At 34.6% G+C, this 17,219-nt stretch overlaps 1 long non-coding RNA gene across 1 annotated transcript; it reads left to right on the top strand.

Annotated features, from left to right (window-relative positions):
* The first annotated feature begins 291 nt into the window (after positions 1-291).
* Positions 292-3,634, top strand: LOC134534686 (uncharacterized). Its single transcript, XR_010075507.1, has 2 exons — positions 292-1,655; positions 2,727-3,634. It is a non-coding gene; the product is annotated as an uncharacterized LOC134534686 (long non-coding RNA).
* The last annotated feature ends 13,585 nt before the right edge of the window (positions 3,635-17,219 follow it).

The raw sequence follows: 17,219 nt of genomic DNA, 5'->3' as shown, positions 1-17,219 counted from the left end.
TAAACGCAAACCAAATATTTTCATTTAATTATATTATTAATTGATGTCATGTTATGTTGATAGAACTAACAAAAAACGGCGAAATATAAATTCAAATTTTTGATATTCGTGCTTTATTGTTTGGCTATTTATTTTGGCAATTTTTCATAGTTTAAGCACTTATGAAAATATTTACATAAAATTCTTATAAATGTTTTTTGAGATTCTTTAATTATGTGTGATGATTCTGCTAATAGTTGTTGAGATAATTGAGGTAGATTACCGGTATTTTACCATTTGTTTTGTATTTTGTATTACGTTAGCTACTTTTAAAATACTTTTAAGTCATTTGGATGGTTGGTTAAGTTTTGTTAGCTTAATTTAAAACATTGTTTAATCGTGTGAATGGCTGGAGGGATAAGGTAATTTAATTTCGAACACTGTTCAATTATTTGAATGATTGGTTGTATACAATATTCATTTAAAATACTGTATATTGGTGTAAATGTTTGGGTAAGTTACGTTAGCCACATTAAAAATACTTAACGGCGTTCTTCGGGATAGGTGTTATTCAAAAAACCATTAAATGTTCTTAATGGAGAACCTTCTCTAGAAAATTAGCATTACTTGAAATAGGGATAACAATCTGCAGGTAGAGAAGTAAAGATTGTGTTAGGTAAGTTCCGGGAAGAGGAGTGGCAGATTTTGCATTTAAAACTGCAGAATAAAAAGTACGAATTTTTGAAAAATTTAAATATTTAAGCTTTGTGAAACGATTAATAACCATGCAACATTTTTAAATAATCAATATTAATATTACAAGAGTGACATATTTTTAATTATATAATCTTGATTTTTGAAATAAATGCTTTTTTTTTCGGATGAGGTTGTACTAACCAGCGAAATGATTTTTTTTCCGTATCTAAACTACCGCGTTATTATTTTCCTGCCTAGTATTTTGTTAGTACAATATATAGTACACAATATATAGTGCACAAAATAATTTATTACGGTTGTGGCAAACAACAGTTAACTGGTGTCACTGCTACAAAAGTTTAACATTATTTAGCCAAACTTGTGTTGTGAATGTATTACACTGAAATAAATAATAAAATCACTTCAGGCTATATAAAAAAAGATTGTCAAAATTAAATGATATCGTAGCTTTCGTCCATTCGAAACCTAAATTGGGCGGAGACAAAACAAAATACAGAAAAAAACTTATTTTGTAATAAATGAGGCAATAAAATTAGTTATAGGTATCTAATTTCTTAATTTATTTACTTGAATGGAAATAAATTTGCCATTAGAATCATCATTTGTTGATAACCGCCGTTCTAACAAAATGTAAAACTCAGATTAACGTATATTTCCGTATACATAGCCTACTTTAGCAAAATATCTCCAGAGTGACGTCACAAATTGCTAGCCAGTGAAAGAGAAAGGTGCGCAAAAGGATACATATATAACTTCACGATGATTCACCCGTTATGTTCACAGTTGACAGAACAGAAGAACGAATGAATATCAAGCAATGATTTGTGTAACATTTTCTTAAGTGTTATGAGTACGTAATAAATATTCTCGCAGAAACTGTATGGTGTTATGTAGGCTGAAGTATCTATTTATTCGATTTTTTATTTATTAGAAAACAATTTGATCCGATTTCCGCATAGGTAGTTGAGAAGTGTAATTAGGATAAGAAATTTTAAGCTCAATATTGTGCTAAAACAGATTAAGATAAATTGTAATTGGAACCGAATTAGGGGTTCATATGTAAATATACAAATGTTTGTTAAGTGACACAATATTTCTGTAAACCTTTGTGTTCTGTACCATTACAAGAAGGAACAACCATATTTCTATACATTTGAGAATAATAACAGTAGTATTACAGAATTATTTTTATTTGGTTTCATATAGAACTTCTATAAGCACTCGAACTATGGTCAATGGACTGGGAATGTTGCGTTTAATGCCGATTATAATTTGTTGTGTTTGTTGCCAGCCAAACTTGTTTAACTATATGATAGAACCTTACACTTAGTACGTGTGGTTTCCAAGTGATGTTATGTTCTCTGGATTATGTAATTACAGTTTCCCTTATACGAATGTACCGAACAAATATAAAGTGTTGTGGTGTATACCACCATTGAAATATAAGAAACCTCTTAGTTAACACTAGGAAAATAACAAATGCAAGTGACAAGTAGCTCATTTGACATTGAACAAGAGGATCGTTCCAAAGAGAGGTTGCACCCTCCTTCCTGAGCGAGCCTTTTGTGACGTTGCAAGTTGTTTCTTGTTTCATTACAAAGAAAAATTGAAAAAGTAAGCCATAAATTGCACCATTTTAAAACATATTTGCAACATTGCAAATAATTGCTTGAATATCTTTCACACTTGGGGTTGGCTAATGACTAAATTTCGAATAAAATTTTCTATTTACTCATTGATATAACGTTACGTTAACCATGCAAGCACATTTGTTGAAATGCAGCATGTACTTTGTATGGTGTACAATTAACAGCATCTTTCATGTACTTTATTTTAATAATTCTTGGGAATTTTTTTTCCAGAACTAATTGATATGTTCTCGCCCCTTAAATACAGGTAACGAGATGCTGGCCCGTTACCATCACATGCAAGGTCTCAATAGTATATAAACAACATTATTCTAATGTATTGTTATTGTGGTGACTAGCGAATGAATGCAGCAGATTCCAACTCTTCAGAATTGTTTCCAGTAGACGCAGCGTCGCACTGCGTGGCTGCGACTGGTTGATAATCGCTGGCTCCTCTGTGACATTGTGGGCATTGGTGAATCAAGCTTGTCGTGAATGTCAGTGCGCTTGCAAACTGACTCCCCTGCTGCAGCTCATACACCGGTCGTCACTGGATTCTGATGTACTTTGTAATAATTAAGATAGTTTCTGAACCAGAACAGTTGATAAGCTACGGTCCTGAATCAAAAAAGGTAAATTTAAAATGTGTCGTAACTTTATCTTTGAGCCTCATTTAGAAAATGTTAACATACTCACCTTTCATTGTTAGGTACATATTTTTTTACACAATCCCGCATAACCCTGAAAGTTATAAAAATTCTTCCAATGTATGAATTTCCCAATTACATACATATTGATAATGCCGAATGTGGACTTTATATATATATACACATGCATACTTACACATATATGTATAATAATTGAAAGAAAATGTTTGCTTCAATGTCTCCCCTATAAATAATAAATGAATTACCTATATGATTAAATATCCGTGTTCTTAGTGGATATAACTAGGAAAATCTGCATAATTTGTATGTATTTTGGTAGTTATTAAAAAAGTACAATTAAACTTACAATATTATGAATTGTCATACCTCTAATGTTAAATTTTACTCTTGTACAGATAGCACACTGTATCTAAGTAACATAATTAAGATGTCACAGATATAATAATTAATACTTAATAATTTTATTCGACAATGTGTTTCCGATTCATTTGACTTCTTGCAAATGGGTTATAAATTAAGTATAACTCCAGAGACGTACCAAATTAGGTTACCTTGAAAAACTCATGACGTCAGCGTGTATGGTTTATGTGTTAGGGAAAATTTATTCAAATACTGTGTATTAAAAAAGTGCATGACATGGTATATTATTGTTTTATTTTGAAACAATTAACCCCAATTATTGCGAACACCATGGTAATATGCTTAAAAAATGTGTGAACTATGGAGTGTATGAGAAGTTATTTCCAGGCCGGCCGTCGAATCGTCCGGTTTTAGGATCGAGTATAAATGACAGAACTTCGACTATCATCCCTTTTCTACGTGTGTCTAAAGCCAGTCAGGAGCGTGGAGAAACCCCCCTGAAAAGCCTGACTCGAATGACAATTGAAATGTTTTCCTAACTTAAATTAAACTAAGCTAAAGTGTGTGGGAAAGGGGCCAATTTAAGGTAGGACCTAGGCGTGTCTCAGGGCAAACCCTATACACTAGAATAAATACCAATTATTTAAGTTAAATACAAAGCGCCATATCTTGCGTTTAGGACCTTGTAGTTGGATTTTTATATTTCAGTTTTAAACGGAGAAATAAAATGGTTTTTTCAGGGCCTGTAATGGGCGGGTAAATTTATTGCCTGCAAGGATAACTGGGCGCGCGATCTTGTTGCTGTCCGTCGGCATTAAAAGTGTCGGCCCAGACAAAAATTATGATTAGTATATTTTGTTAAGAAATGTTACAGCTTTCATTTGATACATGGCTGATATTCGGCCAATACTTGGTATGAGTCCCGGAGTCGTTTTTATAAAATGCAAGTTTTTGAAATATGTACCTTTTTTGACCTTATATAATTTATAGAATACTATTAATAAATATTCTTTTTTTTAGTTTAATACAAAGCGTCATATCTTGCGTTTAGGACCTTGTAGTTGGATTTTTATATTTCAGTTTTAAACGGAGAAATAAAATGGTTTTTTCAGGTCCTGTAATGGTAGGGTGAAGCTATTGCCTGCAAGGAAAACAGGGCACGCGATCTTGTTGCTGTCCGTCGGCATTTAAAGTGTCGGCCCAGACAAAAATTCTGAAACGTATATTTTGTTAAGAAACGTTACAGCTTTCATTTGGTACATGGCTGATATTCGGCAAATACTTGGTATGAGTCCTGGATTCGTTTTAATATAATGCACGTTTTTTAAATATGTATATTTTTGACCTTATTTAATTTAAAGAATACTATTAATAAATAATATTTATTAAGTTAAATACAAAGCGTCATATCTTGCGTTTAGGACCTTGTAGTTGGATTTTTATATTTCAGTTTTAATCGAAGAAATAAAATGGTTATTCAGGGCCTGTAATGGGCGGGTAAATCTATTGCCTACAAAGAAAACTGGGCGCGCGATCTTGTTGCTGTCCGTCGGCATTAAAAGTGTCGGCCGAGACAAAAATTATGATTAGTATATTTTGTCAAGAAATGTTACAGCTTTCATTTGGTACATGGCTTATGTTCGGCCAATACTTGGTATGAGTCCAGGAGTCGTTTTTATAAAATGCAAGTTTTTGAAATATGTACCTTTTTTGACCTTATATAATTTAAGGAATACTATTAATAAATACAATTTTTTTAAATTAATACAAAGCGTCATGTCTTGCGTTTAGGACCTTGTAGTTGGATTTTTATATTTCAGTTTTAAACTGAGAAATAAAATGGTTTTTTTAGGGCCTGTAATGGGCGGGTGAAGCTATTGCCTGCAAGGAAAACAGGGCGCGCGATCTTGTTGCTGTCCGTCGGCATTAAAAGTGTCGGCCCAGAAAAAAATTCTGAAAAGTATATTTTGTTAAGAAATGTTACAGCTTTCATTTGGTACATGGCTTATGTTCGGCCAATACTTGGTATGAGTCCTGGAGTCGTTTTTTATAAAATGCAAGTTTTTTCAATATGTACCTTTTCTGACCTTATATAATTTTTAGAATACTATTAATAAATATTCTCTTTTTAGTTTAATACAAAGCGTCATATCTTACGTTTAGGACCTTGTAGTTGTATTTTTATATTTCAGTTTTCAACGGAGAAATAAAATGGTTTTTTCAGGTCCTGTAATGGGCGGGTGAAGCTATTGCCTGCAAGGAAAACAGGGCGCGCGATCTTGTTGCTGTCCGTCGGCATTAAAAGTGTCGGCCCAGACAAAAATTATGATTAGTATATTTTGTTAAGAAATGTTACAGCTTTCATTTGGTACATGGCTGATGTTCGGCCAATACTTGGTATGAGTCCTGGAGTCGTTTTAATATAATGCAAGTTTTTGAAATATGTACTTTTTTTGAATTTAAATAATTTAAAGAATACTATTAATAAATACTATTTTTTTTGTTAAATACAAAGCGTCATATCTTGCGTTTAGGACCTTGTAGTTGGATTTTTATATTTCAGTTTTAAACTGAGAAATAAAATGGTTTTTTTAGGGCCTATAATGGGCGGGTGAAGCTATTGCCTGCAAGGAAAACAGGGCGCGCGATCTTGTTGCTGTCCGTCGGCATTAAAAGTGTCGGCCCAGACAAAAATTCTGAAAAGTATATTTTGTTAAAAAATGTTACAGCTTTCATTTGGTACATGGCTTATGTTCGGCCAATACTTGGTATGAGTCCTGGAGTCATTTTTTATAAAATGCAAGTTTTTTCAATATGTACCTTTTCTGACCTTATATAATTTTTAGAATACTATTAATAAATATTCTCTTTTTAGTTTAATACAAAGCGTCATGTCTTGCGATAAGGACCTTGTAGTTGTATTTTTATATTTCAGTTTTAAACGGAGAAATAAAATGGTTTTTTCAGGGCCTGTAATGGGCGGGTAAATCTATTGCCTGCAAAGAAAACTGGGCGCGCGATCTTGTTGCTGTCCGTCGGCATTAAAAATGTCGGTCCAGACAAAAATTCTGAAAATTATATTTTGTTAAGAAATGTTACAGCTTTCATTTGGTACATGGCTGATGTTCGGCCAATACTTGGTATGAGTCCTGGAGTCGTTTTAATATAATGCAAGTTTTTGAAATATGTACTATTTTTGAATTTAAATAATTTAAAGAATACTATTAATAAATACTATTTTTTGTTAAATACAAAGCGTCATATCTTGCGTTTAGGACCTTGTAGTTGGATTTTTATATTTCAGTTTTAAACTGAGAAATAAAATGGTTTTTTTAGGGCCTGTAATGGGCGGGTGAAGCTATTGCCTGCAAGGAAAACAGGGCGCGCGATCTTGTTGCTGTCCGTCGGCATTAAAAGTGTCGGCCCAGACAAAAATTATGATTAGTATATTTTGTTAAGAAATGTTACAGCTTTCATTTGGTACATGGCTGATGTTCGGCCAATACTTGGTATGAGTCCTGGAGTCGTTTTAATATAATGCAAGTTTTTGAAATATGTACTATTTTTGAATTTAAATAATTTAAAGAATACTATTAATAAATACTATTTTTTTGTTAAATACAAAGCGTCATATCTTGCGTTTAGGACCTTGTAGTTGGATTTTTATATTTCAGTTTTAAACTGAGAAATAAAATGGGTTTTTCAGGTCCTGTAATGGGCGGGTGAAGCTATTGCCTGCAAGTAAAACAGGGCGCGAGATCTTGTTGCTGTCCGTCGGCATTAAAAGTGTCGGCCCAGACAAAAATTCTGAAAAGTATATTTTGTTAAAAAATGTTACAGCTTTCATTTGGTACATGGCTGATGTTCGGCCAATACTTAGTATGAGTCCTGGAGTCGTTTTAATATAATGCAAGTTTTTGAAATATGTACTTTTTTTCAATTTAAATAATTTTAAGAATACTATTAATAAATACTATTTTTTTGTTAAATACAAAGCGTCATATCTTGAGTTTAGGACTTTGTAGTTAGATTTATATATTTCAGTTTTAAATGGAGAAATAAAATGGTTTTTTTCAGGGCCTGTAATGGGCGGGTAAATCTATTGCCTGCAAGGAAAACTGGGCGCGCGATCCTGTTGCTGTCCGTCGGCATTAAAAGTGTCGGCCCAGATAAAAATTCTGAAAACTATTTTTTGTTAAGAAATGTTACAGCTTTCATTTGGTACATGGCTGATGTTCGGCCAATACTTGGTACGAGTCCTGGAGTCGTTTTAATATAATGCAAGTTTTTGAAATATGTACTTTTTTTGAATTTAAATAATTTTAAGAATACTATTAATAAATACTATTTTTTTGTAAAATACATATCGTCATATCTTGGGTTTAGGACTTTGTATTTAGATTTATATATTTCAGTTTTAAATGGAGAAATAAAATGGTATCTATTGCCTGCAAGGAAAACTGGGCGCGCGATCCTGTTGCTGTCCGTCGGCATTAAAAGTGTCGGCCCAGACAAAAATTCTGAAAATTATATTTTGTTAAGAAATGTTACAGCTTTCATTTGGTACATGCCTGATGTTCGGCCAATACTTGGTATGAGTCCTGGAGTCGTTTTTATAAAATGCAAGTTTTTGAAATATGTACCTTCTTTGACCTTAAATAATTTAAAGAATACTATTAATAAATAATATTTATTTAGTTAAATACAAAGCGTCATATCTTGCGTTTAGGACCTTGTAGTTGGATTTTTATATTTCAGTTTTAAACGGAGAAATAAAATGGTTTTTTCAGGGCCTGTAATGGGCGGGTAAATCTATTGGCTGCAAGGAAAACTGGGCGCGCGATCTTGTTGCTGTCCGTCGGCATTAAATGTGTCGGCCCAGACAAAAATTCTGAAATGTATATTTTGTTAAGAAATGTTACAGCTTTCATTTGGTACATGGCTGATGTTCGGCCAATACTTGGTACGAGTCCTGGAGTCGTTTTAATGTAATGCACGTTTTTGACATATGTACATTTTTTGACCTTATTTAATTTAAAGAATACTATTAATAAATAATATTTATTTAGTTAATATAAAGCGTCATATCTTGCGTTTAGGACCTTGTAGTTGGATATTTATATTTCAGTTTTAAACGGAGAAATAAAATGGTTTTTTCAGGGCCTGTAATGGGCGGGTAAATCTATTTGCTGCAAGGAAAACTGGGCGCGCGATCTTGTTGCTGACCGTCGGCATTAAATGTGTTGGCCCAGACAAAAATTCTGAAAAGTATATTTTGTTAAGAAATGTTACAGCTTTCATTTGGTACATGGCTGATGTTCGGCCAATACTTGGTATGAGTCCTGGAGTCGTTTAAATATAATGCACGTTATGAAATATGTATATTTTTTGACCTTATTTAATTTAAAGAATACTATTAATAAATAATATTTATTTAGTTAATATAAAGCGTCATATCTTGCGTTTAGGACCTTGTAGTTGGATTTTTATATTTCAGTTTTAATCGAAGAAATAAAATGGTTTTTTCAGGGCCTGTAATGGGCGGGTAAATCTATTGCCTGCAAAGAAAACTGGGCGTGCGATCTTGTTGCTGTCCGTCGGCATTAAAAGTGTCGGCCCAGACAAAAATTATGATTAGTATATTTTGTTAAGAAATGTTACAGCTTTCATTTGGTACATGGCTGATGTTCAGCCAATACTTGGTATGAGTCCTGGAGTCGTTTTAATATAATGCAAGTTTTTGAAATATGTACTTTTTTTGAATTTAAATAATTTAAAGAATACTATTAATAAATACTATTTTTTTTGTTAAATACAAAGCGTCATATCTTGCGTTTAGGACCTTGTAGTTGGATTTTTATATTTCAGTTTTAAACTGAGAAATAAAATGGTTTTTTTAGGGCCTATAATGGGCGGGTGAAGCTATTGCCTGCAAGGAAAACAGGGCGCGCGATCTTGTTGCTGTCCGTCGGCATTAAAAGTGTCGGCCCAGACAAAAATTCTGAAAAGTATATTTTGTTAAGAAATGTTACAGCTTTCATTTGGTACATGGCTTATGTTCGGCCAATACTTGGTATGAGTCCTGGAGTCGTTTTTTATAAAATGCAAGTTTTTTCAATATGTACCTTTTCTGACCTTATATAATTTTTAGAATACTATTAATAAATATTCTCTTTTTAGTTTAATACAAAGCGTCATGTCTTGCGATAAGGACCTTGTAGTTGTATTTTTATATTTCAGTTTTAAACGGAGAAATAAAATGGTTTTTTCAGGGCCTGTAATGGGCGGGTAAATCTATTGCCTGCAAAGAAAACTGGGCGCGCGATCTTGTTGCTGTCCGTCGGCATTAAAAGTGTCGGTCCAGACAAAAATTCTGAAAATTATATTTTGTTAAGAAATGTTACAGCTTTCATTTGGTACATGGCTGATGTTCGGCCAATACTTGGTATGAGTCCTGGAGTCGTTTTAATATAATGCAAGTTTTTGAAATATGTACTATTTTTGAATTTAAATAATTTAAAGAATACTATTAATAAATACTATTTTTTGTTAAATACAAAGCGTCATATCTTGCGTTTAGGACCTTGTAGTTGGATTTTTATATTTCAGTTTTAAACTGAGAAATAAAATGGTTTTTTTAGGGCCTGTAATGGGCGGGTGAAGCTATTGCCTGCAAGGAAAACAGGGCGCGCGATCTTGTTGCTGTCCGTCGGCATTAAAAGTGTAGGCCCAGACAAAAATTCTGAAAAGTATATTTTGTTAAGAAATGTTACAGGTTTCATTTGGTACATGGCTGATATTCGGCCAATACTTGATATGAGTCCTGGAGTCGTTTTTATAAAATGCAGGTTTTTGAAATATGTACCTTTTTTGACCTTATATAATTTAAAGAATACTATTAAATAATACAATTTTTTTAGTTAAATACAAACCGTCATATCTTGCGTTTAGGACCTTGTAGTTGTATTTTTATATTTCAGTTTTTAACTGAGAAATAAAATGGTTTTTTCAGGTCCTGTAATGGGCGGGTGAAGCTATTGCCTGCAAGGAAAACAGGGCGCGCGATCTTGTTGCTGTCCGTCGGCATTAAAAGTGTCGGCCCAGACAAAAATTATGATTAGTATATTTTGTTAAGAAATGTTACAGCTTTCATTTGGTACATGGCTGATGTTCGGCCAATACTTGGTATGAGTCCTGGAGTCGTTTTAATATAATGCAAGTTTTTGAAATATGTACTTTTTTTGAATTTAAATAATTTAAAGAATACTATTAATAAATACTATTTTTTTTTGTTAAATACAAAGCGTCATATCTTGCGTTTAGGACCTTGTAGTTGGATTTTTATATTTCAGTTTTAAACTGAGAAATAAAATGGGTTTTTTAGGTCCTGTAATGGGCGGGTGAAGCTATTGCCTGCAAGTAAAACAGGGCGCGAGATCTTGTTGCTGTCCGTCGGCATTAAAAGTGTCGGCCCAGACAAAAATTCTGAAAAGTATATTTTGTTAAAAAATGTTACAGCTTTCATTTGGTACATGGCTGATGTTCGGCCAATACTTAGTATGAGTCCTGGAGTCGTTTTAATATAATGCAAGTTTTTGAAATATGTACTTTTTTTCAATTTAAATAATTTTAAGAATACTATTAATAAATACTATTTTTTTGTTAAATACAAAGCGTCATATCTTGGGTTTAGGACTTTGTAGTTAGATTTATATATTTCAGTTTTAAATGGAGAAATAAAATGGTTTTTTTCAGGGCCTGTAATGGGCGGGTAAATCTATTGCCTGCAAGGAAAACTGGGCGCGCGATCCTGTTGCTGTCCGTCGGCATTAAAAGTGTCGGCCCAGATAAAAATTCTGAAAACTATTTTTTGTTAAGAAATGTTACAGCTTTCATTTGGTACATGGCTGATGTTCGGCCAATACTTGGTACGAGTCCTGGAGTCGTTTTAATATAATGCAAGTTTTTGAAATATGTACTTTTTTTGAATTTAAATAATTTTAAGAATACTATTAATAAATACTATTTTTTTGTTAAATACATATCGTCATATCTTGGGTTTAGGGTTTGTATTTAGATTTATATATTTCAGTTTTAAATGGAGAAATAAAATGGTATCTATTGCCTGCAAGGAAAACTGGGCGCGCGATCCTGTTGCTGTCCGTCGGCATTAAAAGTGTCGGCCCAGACAAAAATTCTGAAAACTATTTTTTGTTAAGAAATGTTACAGCTTTCATTTGGTACATGGCTGATATTCGGCCAATACTTGGTATGAGTCCTGGAGTTGTTATAATATAATACCATTTTTTGAAATATATATCATATTTGACTTTTAAATAATTTTAACATTACGTATAAAAATTCACTTTTTTTAATATATTATTAACTAGCCTTACGTTTTGCCTTTATGACTTCGTAGTTGTATTTTGGCTTACATTTTGTCTATTTTATGTTTGGGTAAATGTTTTTGAAACGCAAAAACTGTCATGGCCGCAATGTATGTGTTTGTCTGTTGCTGTTGCTGTCCAAATGCATAATTTTGACTCCGGTCCGTTCGACGGTGTTGTAAGTAATGGCGAACTCGTAATTTTCCTTCACCTCTTGTAACATCTGTGGGCGTATTTTAAAATTGGGTTAGGATGACTTAACGTTTTGATTCTTTCCAGGAGTGCAGGCAGTGTGTGGTATCCAGTAATGTAAACTTTCTTTCGTTAATTTAGCTTAAGGATGGGTCGAGGTGTGCGTTAAGAATAATCATGTTATTTTAAAAGGAAGTAATACTCGTTCGAAGAAGAGGATAAATTATTGTGTATTTATTTATTTTTATTGTTTGTTACCAGAGATATTTTGACATGATTGACTTTATTTAATTATTTAATTAGTTATTTATTTACTTTTGTGTTGGTCACAGTTTACCATAAATAAAACCTGAAACGATGTGGGATAAATAATACTTTATTTTCTTTCAGTCAACACCCTACACCCCCTGTCCTAAGGAGGTTAGACCATCCCTGTACCAGCTCTACTGCTACCACCCCCCCCCCCCCCCCCTAATGTTTATTTTGAAATAATAAGATGTTATCTTATTTTTTTTTTATTTTTGAGTGACATATTGTAGATCTTGACGGAGACCGAGGGCGATTGCGACAAAATGGTGTGAGGCTAGGGTATGTCTAATTGTAGGGTGTGTGTTATTTTTTTAAATTTGTTTGGTGTAATGGTGATGTTTGGTTTTAACCATATCTGTTTCAGGGGTCACGAGGTACAGCCAGGTTATTTATAAATGTTTTAAGCATGAGAAAGTATTATTAATTTTTTTTTTAAATTTGGCCTATTCTGTAATGGTAATCATTTTTTTTTTTTTTCAGCCAGTGTTTGAGATAAGTGTTTATGTTTATCAGCAAGGAACAACATATTCAGGAGTTTTAATTTGCATACCTTCCATTTTCAGGTTTTAATTAGAGGAGTGGAGACAAAATGCCTACTTACATGTTCTCTGAATAAGTGTAAAAATGAAATGGTCTTGTTATAGAGTTAAGTATTTTAAATTTTCATTAAGTTAAGTAATTTTTTTTAAACATTGCACTTTAGTATTTCACTTGGTTTTTTTTGGTATTGTGTGTGTGTAATTATAAGCAGTTGATTTAAGATTTTTTTTTAAGCCAGGTTAGGTAACATTTGTGAGGAGGCTGAATGTTTATCAGGAGCATGATTATTTTTTTTTAGTTTAAGTATGTCCACACACTGAGTATTCTGTTTATTTTTTTTTATGTTTGGGCATGTCTTATCAATACACTCTTAGCCTATGTACTGACGACAAGACAGGGATACCTGATATTTGTGGAAATAGTAGTTCAGATGAGGAGCCCCTGGTAAAGATACAAGAAAAATTGCATTTGTTAAATTCAGCACCTAGAGAAGAACACCACGACACAATGGAGGCAGGAAAATTTTTTTGTGGAACCTAGCTATTTTTGGGGGAGACAAATAGAAGATGTCGATGAGTTTATAAAACAGTTTAGGAGAGCAGCCAAGGTCAATGGCTGGAATGACCAAAAATGTATTGCGTATTTACCCACATTTCTCAGGGGACCAGCTAGCCGCTGGTATGACAGTTATGAGTCAACATTGGAAAATGTGAAAACGTTTGATGAATTAGCCACTGCTTTAAAGGCTGCTTTTGTTCGTGTAGGTCAGGTAGAAGACCTGGAAATAAGACTTCAATCAAGAGTACAGGGTGGGGAGGAACCATTTGAATCTTTTATTTACGACGTTCTTCACCTTTGTAATCGGCTTGACCCCAAAATGCCAGAAGCCAATAAAGTGAGATATTTATTAAGAGGCTTACGACCGGATATTGTGGAGAAAGTTATGTTGTTTCCTAACAACACAGTAGACCAGTTGCTAGGAAATTTAAGAAAAATTGAGGCAGGCCTATACTATGCGAAGAGTCATGATAGATTAAAGGGAAGTGGGGCAGTAAAACCAGAACAAGTTCCTGTTCGAAATATCAGGGAGGCAGACACAATGGATTCAAAAATAGAAAATAGACTAATGGAGTTGGGGAAACAGTTAAAGCAACTGCGTGAAGAAATGGAAATTTTAAGAGTTCAGCCCATACACTTACAAAATTTCAGACCTAGTGGAGAAAATAGAAATAATCTTAACAAACAGAAACACAACAGTACACCTAGAGACACAACCCAAGATCCCGGTTCTAGAACCTTTGCTAGACCCCAGAGGACCTTTGATGGGAGACCCATCTGTTTTAAATGCAACAAGCCGGGACACATTCAGTGGAACTGTCGCTCACAGCCAAATATGCAGAAAACAGGGAAACTAGGCAGGAAAAGTTATGCACAGACTAGGAATGCATTCTGTAAAAACACAATGTCCCTTTTTAAGTGCGATGGGGTGTTCAGTCTAAAAACTAAGATTTTTGGGTCAGAGATCCCCGTTTTTATAGATAGCGGCGCTGCTGTATCTTTAGTGGATAGTAGGTTAATTCCTAAACGTTTTTGGAAACCAGCAGAACACAGAGTTGTAGCAGGGGTGTCTGCACAAACCCACCACTTGAATCACATGGTTATGCTGGGTTTTAAATTAGGCCAATTTTTTTATCATCACCCAGTGGGACTGGTAGAAACACCAATCCGTGGTCTTATTTTAGGATGTGATTTTCTTACTAAGTTTGAGGCAGTAATTTCATGTAAGGGAAACAGAAATACTTTATTTACAATAAACCATCCCACTGCAGGCATTTCAGTACAAGGAGCAGAGGTGAGGGAGGCTAAGGACAGACACATAAAACATGATAAAATTAACGCACCCCCTTGTGATAACCAAGTTCAGAAGTCAGGAACCCAAGATGATCCTCCTAAAGTAAACAAAATTGAATCAGAACCTACTTTGAGGTTAGGTTGTGTCAGGATAAAAGAGCATTCACACAACGAGGCTAGGATGCATCAACGAATTTCAGTGTGTTTTGCAGGTAATGATTTAGCAGAGGAAGTTAGTAGTAGAACCCTAAGGGGCAAAGAGGAAACGTTAGAATTACCTGTTTTTGTTGTGCAAGATATTGATTTGACTAAGAAGCAACAGTCTGACCCCAGGTTAATGCCTTCAGGACCTAAGACAAAATTACGTAGATGGACCAAAAATGTTTCTTTGCTTAATGATGTGTTTTGCTATAACAATCCCAAGCCAGATAGAGTAGACAAACGTAGGTACGACAAACGAAGACGAGCGGTGAGTTATAAGGTGGGGCAGGAAGTGTTAGTGTTTACTCCGATCCGGAAAAAGGGGCTTTCGGAGAAGTTGTTGCATCGCTGGTTTGGTCCTTTTGTTGTTGAGAAATAAATATCTGATAATCTGTATCGGTTAAAAAAGTGTCAACGTGGTAAAGTTAGCTATGAGGTAACTAATGTGGAAAGAATGAAACCATTCTTTGCTGTCTGAGTTTTATTTATTTTTTTTTTTTTATGGTGATGTCAATAGTGAGCCCTGTTTGTATTGTGTCTAGATTCTTTGTAAGGCCATCAAGTATTTGTTTTTGGTTTTCGTTTGTTGTGTATTGTAGCCTGTGATACATTTCATTTCGGTCCTGGGTAATTTTGTTTAATAGTGACTTGTCAATTTAAGATTTGTTTTTTTTAAGTCGCTCGTAAGAGTGTTTCAGGTACCCTCAAAGCCACTCGGGCCCTCATAATGAAGACAACTTGCTGGTGGCTACTGATGGGTATGCTGGTGCTGTCTCGAGGGGATGACGCGCCTCTTTCGCCGTTCCAACCTGAGACAGTGGGGGTCATTGCTGGTGCCCATTTCGAACCTCTACCAAAGGTGATGTTGTATACCTCATCGGTACCTTTAAATTTTAAGGTCCCCTGGCCATTACAATTAACAGAAATTCATGAAGGGATAACCCTTTTGAGTTCTTGCCCCTCTAATGCATCCTCTGACTGGTGTTCAGTTTTCCGGGAATTAAAACAGGTTATGTTTTATTCTGATATGCTGTTGAATAAACTAAATGATGCAGCTGGTGAGAATTTGGAGTATGACAGTGTGGTTAATAGAGAAAAGCGAGGCTTATCTTTTATTGGCGATTTTGTAAGATGGTGTTGTGATGTGGCGGTGACCAGTCAAGTAGAAAGTTTATTTCTAAATCAGCAACAGATTGCTCTGCATATTGATCAGATGGAAGCACAAATCATAGATGACCATGTGGCGCTTGCCAATTTGAGTAATTCTATTAGTGTTGTTAATGAAGCCATGACGAGTGTTTTGAAAAGAGTTCAAACGAAATTCACTAACCTTACTGATTACCTGAGAACTTTTAGAGAAGCAATGACATTTCGTTTTTCCGGGATGGTAAAAGAAATAGGTCACTCTTTTCAGTTACAATTATTATTAGCGGCTCAGTTAGCTAAGCAAGCTCACACTCTAACTCGTATTGAAGTTTTGGATCAATGCCGCTCACATAAGATTCCTTCTGTTTTGATTACGCCGGCACTTTTGCAGGAAAAATTGCAGGATTTGGAAACTATCCTTGTTAAAGATGGTTATAAATTAGCAATTAGTAGTACCCAAGTTCAGGCTTATTTCCATTTGCCTATTTGTAGATGTAATGCGTTTAAAGAAAGTCTGTATGTGTCAGTCAAAATCCCTATTGTACGCTATAGCTCTAATTGGAAGTTGTTTCAGTTTGTTGGTATACCTTTTCATTGGAAGAATAATACATGTCACCTAGAACATGAACCAAACTTTTTAGCGGTGGATGGTAACCACCTAGTGACGATCCAAGGACGTAACTTGTTGGACTGCCGGCCTTTGGAGGAGAATTTGTGTTTTGTGCCTAGATTTTCAGGAGACACCATGGGAAGTGCATTGTGCCCCAAAGCTTTGTTTCAGGGGGTTACAATCGAAAGACTTGCAGAACTTTGTACTTTTCAATGCCGTTCCGGAACTCACCTCATGATCACGCAGGCTGGGCCGGAACGCTATTTTTTGACTCACCTTAGGGGCAAGGTGGAGTTACAGTGTGCCAAGAATCCTAACCAAACTTTGATTATAGATGATGAAGAACGACCAGGTGCTGTGGACATAGAAGTTCCATGTGACTGTCGATTGTATTTGAATAGTGAATTGAAAATTAATGAATTGTACCCTTGTGACTATAGAGCTAAGTCAAAGTTTCAACTACTTCATGTGATCCCAGCAGCCTGGACCAGGTTAAAGAAATTAAAGATTTTTCCACGGACTGCTTCCAGCCACACAGTTTTCCCCTCATTGGAGGATTGTTTAGATGAGGACTGGCCCTCTGCCATTCCTCATTTGAATTTCACGGTTTCTCGGTTCACTAGATTGGACC

The sequence above is a fragment of the Bacillus rossius genome, chromosome 8, assembly GCF_032445375.1.
Source record: "Bacillus rossius redtenbacheri isolate Brsri chromosome 8, Brsri_v3, whole genome shotgun sequence".
In the NCBI taxonomy this organism is placed as follows: Eukaryota; Metazoa; Arthropoda; class Insecta; order Phasmatodea; family Bacillidae; genus Bacillus; species Bacillus rossius.
The sequence above is the reverse complement of the archived record's forward strand: the minus strand, read 5'-3'. Positions and strand labels throughout refer to the sequence as shown.